We start from the raw sequence: 10,153 nt of genomic DNA on the forward strand, positions 1-10,153 counted from the left end.
AGCCATGCATTGCCAAGCCCCCACAGCCTCAGTCTCATTACCCGCAGAGGCGACATTGGTGTCCCTCCCTCACGCCTAAACACCCCCTTACCGGCTCAGACGGGTGCCTCCTGGACTTTCCCAGGAATCCTCCAGCAGCTTCAAGAGATGTTAGTCCTGTTTGTTGTGCTAGGGACTTCTGGGGTTTTCCTCCTCCTCTCCCAGCAGTCGCAGGTCACCCAGCCTTAGTAATCCCAAGGTTATCAGTCGCCTCTTCCAGGGTGGCCGACTGAACCGATCTCAAAAGGTATGGCTGGGTTGTGGAAGATAGGCTCCTCCCACACCCACAGCCCAGGCTCCACACCCCCATCGTGTGGGCATTAGTAGTTCCAGTTTCAAGCACCGCAGAGTAAAATCAGAGAGACCTGCTGTACTCAGCCCCTCCAGCCTCATGAGGAATAGCTGCCGGTCCAACCCTGTTCTGTGAGATCTCCTCAGCAGCCTTCTGCTGGTTCCCTCCATCCGAGCATCAGATAGAGGCAGAGAGGACAGATAGAGTCAGAGAGGACAGATAGAGTCAGAGAGAGATAGAGTCAGAGAGGACAGACAGAGTCAGAGAGGACAAGATAGAGAGAGGCAGAGAGAACATATAGAGAGTTGAGAGGACAGATAGGAGAGAGGAAGAGAAGACAAAATAGAGTCAGAGAGGACAGATAGAGAGAGGCAGAGAGAACATATAGAGTTAGAGAGGGCAGATAGAGAGAGTTAGAGAGGACATATAGAGAGTCAGAGAGAACAGACAGAGAGAGGCAGAGAGAACATATATAGAGAGTCAGAGAGAACAGATAGAGAGCGAGAACAGAGAGAACAGATAGATAGAGCAGATAGAGAGAGTTAGAGAGACAGATAGAGAGTGAGAGGTGGTAAAGACAGAGAGAGGCAGAGAGAATATATATAGAGAGTCAGAGAACACAGACAGAGAGTTAGAGAAAACAGAGAGAACAGATAGAGGCAGAGCAGAGAGAGAGAGAGAGAGAGAGAGAGAGAGAGAGAGAGAGAGAGAGAGAGAGAGAGAGAGAGAGAGAGAAAAAGAGAGACAGAGAGACAGAGAGAGAGAGAGAGAGAGAGAGAGAGAGAGAGAGAGACAGACAGAGAGAGAGAGAGAGAGAGAGAGAGAGAGAGACAGAGAGAGAGAGAGAGAGAGAGAGAGGTAGAGAGAGAGAGAGAGAGAGAGAGAGGCGAGAGACAGAGAGAGAGAGAGAGAGAGAGAGAGGTAGAGAGAGAGAGAGAGACAGAGAGAGAGAGAGAGAGAGAGAGAGAGAGAGACAGAGAGAGAGAAGAGAGAGAGAGAGAGTGAGAGAGAGAGAGAAGAGAGAGAGGAGAGAGAGAGAGAGAGAGAGACAGAGAGAGAGAGAGAGAGAGAGAGAGAGAGAGACGTTGCCATATCCAGTCTATCTGTGTTTGAGCCACATGTATGCGTTGTTACAACCACTCTTCCCTATGAGTTCCTCCCAGTAGTCTCTCCGAGGGATACTTATACTACACAGAGACACACCAGAGACATGTCTCCTAAATCACCACTACTAAAAGCAGCTCATAGAATATACAGTCTGCAGCCACAGATCAAACCTCTATGGGTTCTTCTACTAAACCACAATGCCGCTCAGCCCAGTCAAAGCCATATTCGCTGCTCTGGCACCCCAGTGTGGAACAAAGCTCCCCCATGACGCCAGGACAGCGGAGTCACTGACCACCTTCCGAGACACTTGAAACCCCACCCCTTTAAGGAATACCTGGAATAGTATAATAGTAATCCTTCTACCCCCCTTTACTACCACTGTCTTTTGTCTAAACTAACACCCGACTTATTTCACCATGCTAGCACTGACTTGTTTAAAGAAATGTACTTATTGTGATCGAGATGTAGTTGTCCCTGATTGCACTGACTTTGCTCCACAGCTGCTTGTTTGAAGAAGTGTACTTACTGTGTGATCAAGATGTGGTTGTCCCACTGGTTATCCTAAGTTGAATGCACCAATTTGTAAGTAACGCTCGATAAGAGCGTCTGCTAAATGACGTAAATGTAAATGTAAATGTAATAACCTATAAGGGTGACCTCGTTGACTCTCCTCAGGACTTTGAACGGCCCCACAAACCGCGGGCTCAGCTTCCGACAGGGCAGGTGGAGGGGCAGATTCCGGGTCAAGAGCCAGACCCAATCCCCCGGTACTAAGACGGGGGCCTCACTGTGGTGGCGGTCAGCGTTTGTCATTCTGGGACGACGCACGCCGAAACCTGCCCGAACAAGGAGGGAGGCAGCCTCGGCGGAAGTCGTGACACTTGGTCCAAAGCTCGTTGAATGCATGGACTGGAAACAATCAGGAAGACACACAAAAAAAATCATAAGGATACTGAAACAATTACTGAAAACCTTTTCTATTTTGGCATCTTAAAAAGGTAGACTCAGTGGATAATGGACGGGAGTTTGGCTTTGGAAAACGGGGTCAGCTGTTAAAAGTTTCCAGTGATGTTGCTATGGAAACATCTTCAATCTAGACTGGGGACTTCATCATTAAGAGACAGTTCTCTACTAGTTGTCTCTTCTTCCTGACTCAGGTGTATAAGGGCTTGGGTGGAAGAAAAGCAACATAAAAAATCGAGTCATGCCTAATATGGCAATTCATATTATGTTTTTCCAAATTGAATTGTAAACTTTTTGCCATGTTACTGCTACTATAAAGAAAGAGAGAAGCACACATTATCAATATGAGCTAGCTACACACCGCTCAAAAATAAAAGGGAACACTTAAACAACACAATGTAACTCCAAGTCAATCACACTTCTGTGAAATCAAACTGTCCACTTAGGAAGCAACACTGATTGACAATACATTTTCACGTGCAGTTGTGCAAATGGAATAGACAACAGGTGAAATTATAGGCAATTAGCAAGACACCCCCAATAAAGGACTGGTTTTGCAGGTGGTGACCACAGACCACTTCTCAGTTCCTATGCTTCCTGGTTGATGTTTTGGTCACTTTTGAAGCTCTTCGGCGGTGCTTTCACCCTCTAGTGGTAGCATGAGACGGAGTCTACAACCCCACACAAGTGGCTCAGGTAGTGTAGCTCATCCAGGATGGCACATCAATGCGAGCTGTGGCAAGAAGGTTTGCTGTGTCTGTCAGCGTAGGTCCTCAGAGCATGGAGGCGCTACCAGGAGACAGGCCAGTACATCAGGAGACATGGAGGAGGCCGTAGGAGGGCAACAACCCAGCAGCGAGGACCGCTACCTCCGCCTTTGTGCAAGGAGGGAGCAGGAGGAGCACTGCCAGAGCCGTGCAAAATGACCTTCAGCAGCACAAATGTGCAGGCTGCTCAAACGGTCAGAAACAGACTCCATGAGGGTGGTATGAGGGCCCGACGTCCACAGGTGGGGGTTGTGCTTACAGCCCAACACCGTGCAGGACGTTTGGCATTTGCCAGAGAACACCATTATTGGTAAATTCACCACTGGCGCCCTGTGCTCTTCACAGATGGAAAGCAAGTTCACACTGAGCACATGTGACAGACATGACAGAGTCTGGAGACGCCGTGGAGAACGTTCTGCTGCCTGCAACATCCTCCAGCATGACCGGTTTGTCGGTGGGTCAGTCATGGTGTGGGTGGCATTTCTTTGGGGAGCCGACAGCCCTCCATGCTGCTCGCCAGAGGTAGCCTGACTACCATTAGGTACCGAGATGAGATCCTCAGACCCCTTGTGAGACCATATGCTGATGCGGTTGGTCCCTGGGTTCCTCCTAATGCAAGACAATGCTAGACCTCATGTGTCTGGAGGTGTCAGCAGTTCTTGCAAGAGGAAGGCATTGATGCTTATGGACTGGCCCGCCCGTTCCCCAGACCTGAATCCAATTGAGCACATCTGGGACATCATGTCTCGCTCCATCCACCAACGCCCACGTTGCACACAGACTGTCCAGGAGTTGGTAGATGCTTTAGTCAAAACAGGTCTGGGAGGAGATCCCTCAGAGACCATCCGCCACCTCATGCAGGAAAGAGCATGCCCAGGCGTTGTAGGGAGGTCATACAGGGCAACGTGGAGGCACACACGACACTACTGGAGCCTCATTTTGACTTGTTTTAAGGACATTACATCAAAGTTGGATCAGCCTGTGTGGTTTTCCACTTTAATTTTGAGGGTGACTCCAAATCCAGACCTCCATGGGGTTGATCAATTTGATTTCATTGATAATTTTTGTGTGATTTTGTTATCAGCACATTCAACTATGTAAAGAAAAAAAGTATTTAATAAGATTATTTCATTCATTCAGATCTAGGATGTGTTATTTTAGTGTTCCCTTTATTTTTTTGAGCAGTGTAGTTTAAATCAATGACATATCCTAATTATTACAAAGAACAAATGTATTATAGACTACATTTAGGAGAATAATACATGCACTTGCTTACCTTATCAAGCTCGAAGACCATACACTAATTGTGCACCACAAACATCTTTCCAGGGTGTTGATGCATCCTCTTCCCAATGCAGCCCCTCTTCCAACACCACGGGTAGGGGAAGGGTATCCATCTGGAAAAGCGACGTTTGCTTTAATGTCAAGTCAGCTCATGTTGTTGCTTCCTTTAGCTGTTGTGCTAGCTAACACGCTACTGAACAGTTAGACCAGCACATTGACACGCATATGTGGTGTTAGCTAAAAAACAGCAACTAATCCACCTAAAAATAAGTGTTTAGGCAAATCATTAGTTAGCTAACAAGCTATCACATAAATTGTGCAAAATATGATAGCTAACGTTAGCTAGCTAGCCAGTCAGTGGTGCTGCCAGATCAAAACTGATAAAGCAACTAAATGTGTTTCACTCTATCCCATAAAACATGACATTGCTAACCAGGCATAAATCAGCTAAAACAATGATAAAGTTTATTAGCTAGGAAGTTTAATTAATAAGTTAGACACTCACCTGACTACTTTGGTAGGTAACTAGATAGCTTGCAGGAGAGAAATGTGAAGGAGGAGGCAATGAGGAGAGGGGGAGATGTGGAGATGATGAGATGGGGAGAGGGGGGGAGAGGAGGGAAATGGGGAGAGGGGGAGATGGGGGAGAGGGGGAGAGGTGGAGGATGGGGAGAGGAGGTAATGGGGAGGGGTGGAGATATGGGGAGATGGGGGAGAGGGGGAGAGGTGGAGATGGGGAGATGTGGAGTGGGGGGAGAGGAGGGAATGGGGAGAGGGGGAGAAGTGGAGAGTGGGAGAGGGGGAGAGGAGGCAATGGGGAGAGGAGGCATTGGGGAGAGGTGGAGAGGTGGGGAGATTGGGAGAGGCGTGAGGTGGGAGATGGGGAGAGAGGATTTGGGGAGAGGGGGAGAGGTGGAGATGGGGAGGGGGGGGTGAATGGGAGAGGGGGATTGGGGGAAGAGGGGGAAAGGGGGGAGAGGGGGCAATGGGGAGAGGGGAGAGGTGGAGATGGGAGGATGGGGAGAGGGGGAGAGGGGGAGAGGTGGAGAGACAGGGGAGAGGGGGTCAATGGGGGAGAGGGGGGAGAGGTGGAGAGATGGGGGGGAGGGGGGAGTGGTGGAGATGGGGAGAGGGGGTAGGTGGAGATGTGGAGAGGGGGAGATGGGGAGAGGAGAAATGGGGAGGAGTGGGGGGAAGGGGGAGAGGGGGATGGGGGAGAGGTGGAGATGGGGAAGGAGGAGGAAATGGGGGGAGGAGGGAGAGGGTTGATATGGTGAGAGGGGGAGAGGGGAGATGGGGGAGAGGGGAGAGGAGACAATGGGAGAGGAGGAGATGGGGAGAGGGGGGAGAGGGGAGCAATTGGGAGAGGTGGAGAGATGGGGAAAGGAGGCAATGGGGAGAGGGGAGAGAAGTGGAGATGGGGAGAGGGGAGAGGGGGAGAAGTGGAAGATGGGGAGAGGTGGAGATGTGGAGAGGGGGAAATGGGGAGATGAGGGAGAGGGGGAGAGGGGGAGCTTGGGAGGGGGCAGTGTGGAGAGAGGGAGAGGTGGAGATGGAGAGACGGGGAGATGGGGAGAGGGGAGAGGGGGAGCTTGGGAGGGGGGCATGTGGAGAGAGGGAGAAGGTGGAGATGGAGAGGGGAGAGGGGGAGGTGGAGATGAGGAGAGGGGGAGTGGTGGAGCTTGGGAGAGGGGGAGAGGAGGAAATATGGAGAGAGGGAGAGGGTGGAGATGGGGAGATGGGGAGAGGGAGAGTGGTGGAGATTGGGAGAGGGGGAGAATGAGAAGAGGGGAGAAGGGGAGCTGGGGAGATGGGGGAGAGGGGGAGAGGGAGAGATGGGGAGAGGGGGAGATGGGGATGGGGGAGATGGGGAGAGGGAGAGATGGGGAGAGTGAGAGATGGGGAGAGGGAGGAGATGGGGAGAGGGGGAGAGGGGAGATGGGGAGAGGGGAGAGATGGGGAGAGGGAGAGATGGGGAGAGGGGGAGAGGGAGAGATGGGGAGAGGGGAGAGATGGGGAGAGGGAGAGGAGAGATGGGGAGAGGGGAGAGGGGGGAGGGAGAGATGGGGAGAGGGAGAGATGGGGGAGAGGGGGGAGAGGGAGACAATGGGAGAGGAGGAGATGGGGGGAGAGGGGGAGAGGGGCAATTGGGGAGAGGTGGAGATGGGGAGAGGAGGCAATGGGGAGAGGGAGAGAAGTGGAGATGGGGAGGGGGGAGAAGGGAAGATGGGGAGAGGTGGAGATGTGGAGAGGGGGAGATGGGGGAGATGGGGAGAGGGGGAGAGGGGGAGCTTGGGAGGGGGCAGTGTGGAGAGAGGAGAGGTGGAGATGGAGAGAGGGGAGATGGGGAGAGGGGAGAGGGGGAGATGGGGAGAGGGGCCCTATAGTGCCAGTGGTGGACTAACCTAACTTTAGAGAACAGAAGACTATGCACTCTGTAGGTGTGACAATATAAATGCCCAAGAGACCGACATCAAAAACTGACAAGATTCTTACATCAAGCAGACTATGGAATCATATCTGATCAGTTCTTCTCTGTGCAGTCAGATTTCATCTTCTCCACTCTGGAGTGTTCGAGAACAGTAAGGTTCTGTGGAGAATGAAACGAGACAGCTGTTGGTTAGCAGCAACCAAGACATTCTAGAACTCTGACCTCGTCTGACCTTTATCCCCGTTCCACCAGACCGCCACCTCCCCCCGGTGTTCTCATAGCATGTTCCCAACCACAGGGACGGGATGCTCAGACATGTTCCCAAACACAGCGATGGGATGCTCAGACATGTTCCAAAACACAGGACACGGGACAAAGGGCGTAGACTGCTCCTCCGCCAATGCATGTTTACACTCCAGAATAAGCAAAGGCCACTGATAGTATATCTGCATCCTAAATGCCATTCTATTCCCTATATAGTGCACTACTTTTGACCAGGGACGATGCATCCTTTATTGGCCCACTACCCCATGCAGACGGAATATTTTGAAAAAATATTATATTTACAGCTGCTTCCTACTTCCTGCTAGCTATTTTGTTTTTGTTCATTCAGAACTAATGACTATTTTGGGTTGAAAGACTCCCTCAAACAAGAGATGTGCTTTATTTGGATTCCTGCTGTCATTTTCGTCCTTTTATTAGATGAGGTTATGAAGGCAAGGGCCATAGTCAGCCACGATGCTAAAAGGACTCATTCTCCTGACATTTTTATACAGTCTTGATTACACAATCATTAAGTCATTACTAGATTAAGTAATTATTATGTAATTATTATGTAATTATTATGTAATTACTATGTAATTATTATGCAATTATTATGTAATTATTAGACTAAACATTGCAAGTGGTGCTGTGTGGCTCAGTTGGTTGAGTATGGTGCTTGCAATGCAAAGGATTCTGGGTTCTATTCCAGCTTGGACCACCCCTACAAAAATGTACACACACACACGACTGTAGCGGCAATGAGATAAAAAGCTAAATGGAATATATTATTATATTAAAACTCACCTTAACGGTTTCCTCTGTAGACGTTCCTGTTAACATATTTTGAACTCCTTCCAAGAATAGATTACATTTGGCACCTGATGGTTTGTCTTCACACTTACAGTAAAATACTTTTTTTTTTTTAAGGGTGCCATTTTGGACGGAGAGAATGAAAGTGTGAGCAAATCATATCTCGAAGAGAAATCTCTAAGTTCAGAAGAAAGCATAGGGACTAAAGAAATTGCATTTCATTAAAAATGACTCCTGCTTCTTTCTCCGCTGGAGTTCATTTTGTGCTGTCAAATACTGTTTAATAACTGAGCTCAGCAACAGAGGCGAAACACTTCCTGGCATATCAACTGTCTGTATGTTGTTTTACATTTATCACATTTGTGCTGTATGATTCAAGAATACTCTGCTGCCATACATTCCCTAACAGTGGACACGTCTGGAAAACATGTTTTTACATTTGATACTATAGTATCTGAAGATTATGCCTTTGTTAAATGTTTTTCATGAAGAAATAGAATGTTGTTTATGGTAGTATCAAGAGGGAATGTTTTAGGTGTAATACCACATACCACAGACAGGGGGTGGGTTGTAGACAGGGGAGACTGGTGATTGGCCAGAAGAGGGGGCATCAGTGTTTATAAATAGGGGTTAAACGATGAGACGTTAGAGCAGCCATTAGAATTGGAGGACACTGCTCTCCAGACCCTGCAAGTCTGTTACTCATGCTGAAGCTTGTGGTCTGAATAAACCTTATGATCAATGTTCAGTATGAGCAGACTCCTTTTGTTCATCAGCAATGACGACCACCATTCATCATATACTACATAATGGCGAGCTTGCCAGGAGGGATGATGCAATCCTTCTTTGCTGCATTTGGAGTCATCAAGCTAACTCAAGCTGACTTTGGTCTGGAGTCATGACCCGACTAGACACAGCTAAGTTGTTGGTTTTGTTACTGCTTATGTACACTGGAGGAATGTACCCTTACGACCGTGTTTCGGGTGGCGTTATGGCTGTTAACTGGGAGTCTGAACGAAAATATTTTAAATTTGGTTGATGGGTAACGGGGAATAATAGCATGTTTAGGACAATGGATTGGTAGAGAATAAAGGTTGGAAGATATCTGCATAGTTAGGGCACCGTGAATACGGAAAAAGACCTCGAAAACGGCGACTCGTAATAATTCTTATTATTATTATTGAGTGGGCTACAAATCCTGGACTTAGTTAGGTTGGGTCAGGTTGATTCCTTAAGCGGGAATTATGAAGTGAATGGTTGTATTTATGTTATACTCCTCCTCTGGCCGACGGGAAATTGGCTGGGGATAACCGCTTGATATGAGATTCATCTTTCAAGGCAGCATAAGTTAGACGGGGAGATAATTGTGATGATGATGATTTGGCCACGGTGCGGGGGTGTTCATTTGTATAGCTAGTAGGCTGCAGTTAGCTGGAGGTTGGTGTTAATGCTGGATTGTTTCGGGCCACGTGGTACATCGTGGCTAAATGCTAATGCTTAAGGCTAAAGGCTAATTTTTGTACATCATGGTGGCTGAGGTGGATGCTAGTGCTAATTGTGTTTGGTGCCACGGTGTACCTTAGGCTAGGTTAAATGCTAAGGTTGAATGCTAATTGTGTTGCGTGCTACATGCTAACGGATATCCTTAGAGATTCCATTGCGATGGATTAAAGTCTCTTAAACTTGTCACTGTCTGTAAGTCAGGTTGTATGTTTTGTGAGCGCTGTTAAATGTTGTTTGACTATAAGGGGGAAATGGGAAGTTACAGCTGGCTGTTATTCTTTCTGTTTGGGGAGAGAGAGTAGAGAATCATTCTTTCACGGGAAAGGTATTTTTGAATGGTTGTGCGCATGCGTTTAATTTTGCGGCACTACACTACAGAAAGGGGGAGTTTATGACACGAGATTAGGACACGTTTTGGTTTACGGCACTAAATCTACGACATGCGGTCGATCGAAACAAAATGGTGGCGTAAGGTCATATGATTGTTTGGGGTTTCTTTTAGGGGTTTAAGAGCTATCGAGAAGAGAGGTGAACACGACTCTTTTAAAATCGTTAAAGTAACTGTTATGTGAACGTTAAACTATTTGGCGAGATGTAGTACATTTATAGATCAAATATATGTTGACGGAGTATAATTAATTAAAATAAGACGATTAAAATTAAATGAAATGGTTTGGAGCGATCTATGTAGTA

This window comes from Coregonus clupeaformis, chromosome 34, assembly GCF_020615455.1.
Source record: "Coregonus clupeaformis isolate EN_2021a chromosome 34, ASM2061545v1, whole genome shotgun sequence".
NCBI classification, from domain to species: Eukaryota; Metazoa; Chordata; class Actinopteri; order Salmoniformes; family Salmonidae; genus Coregonus; species Coregonus clupeaformis.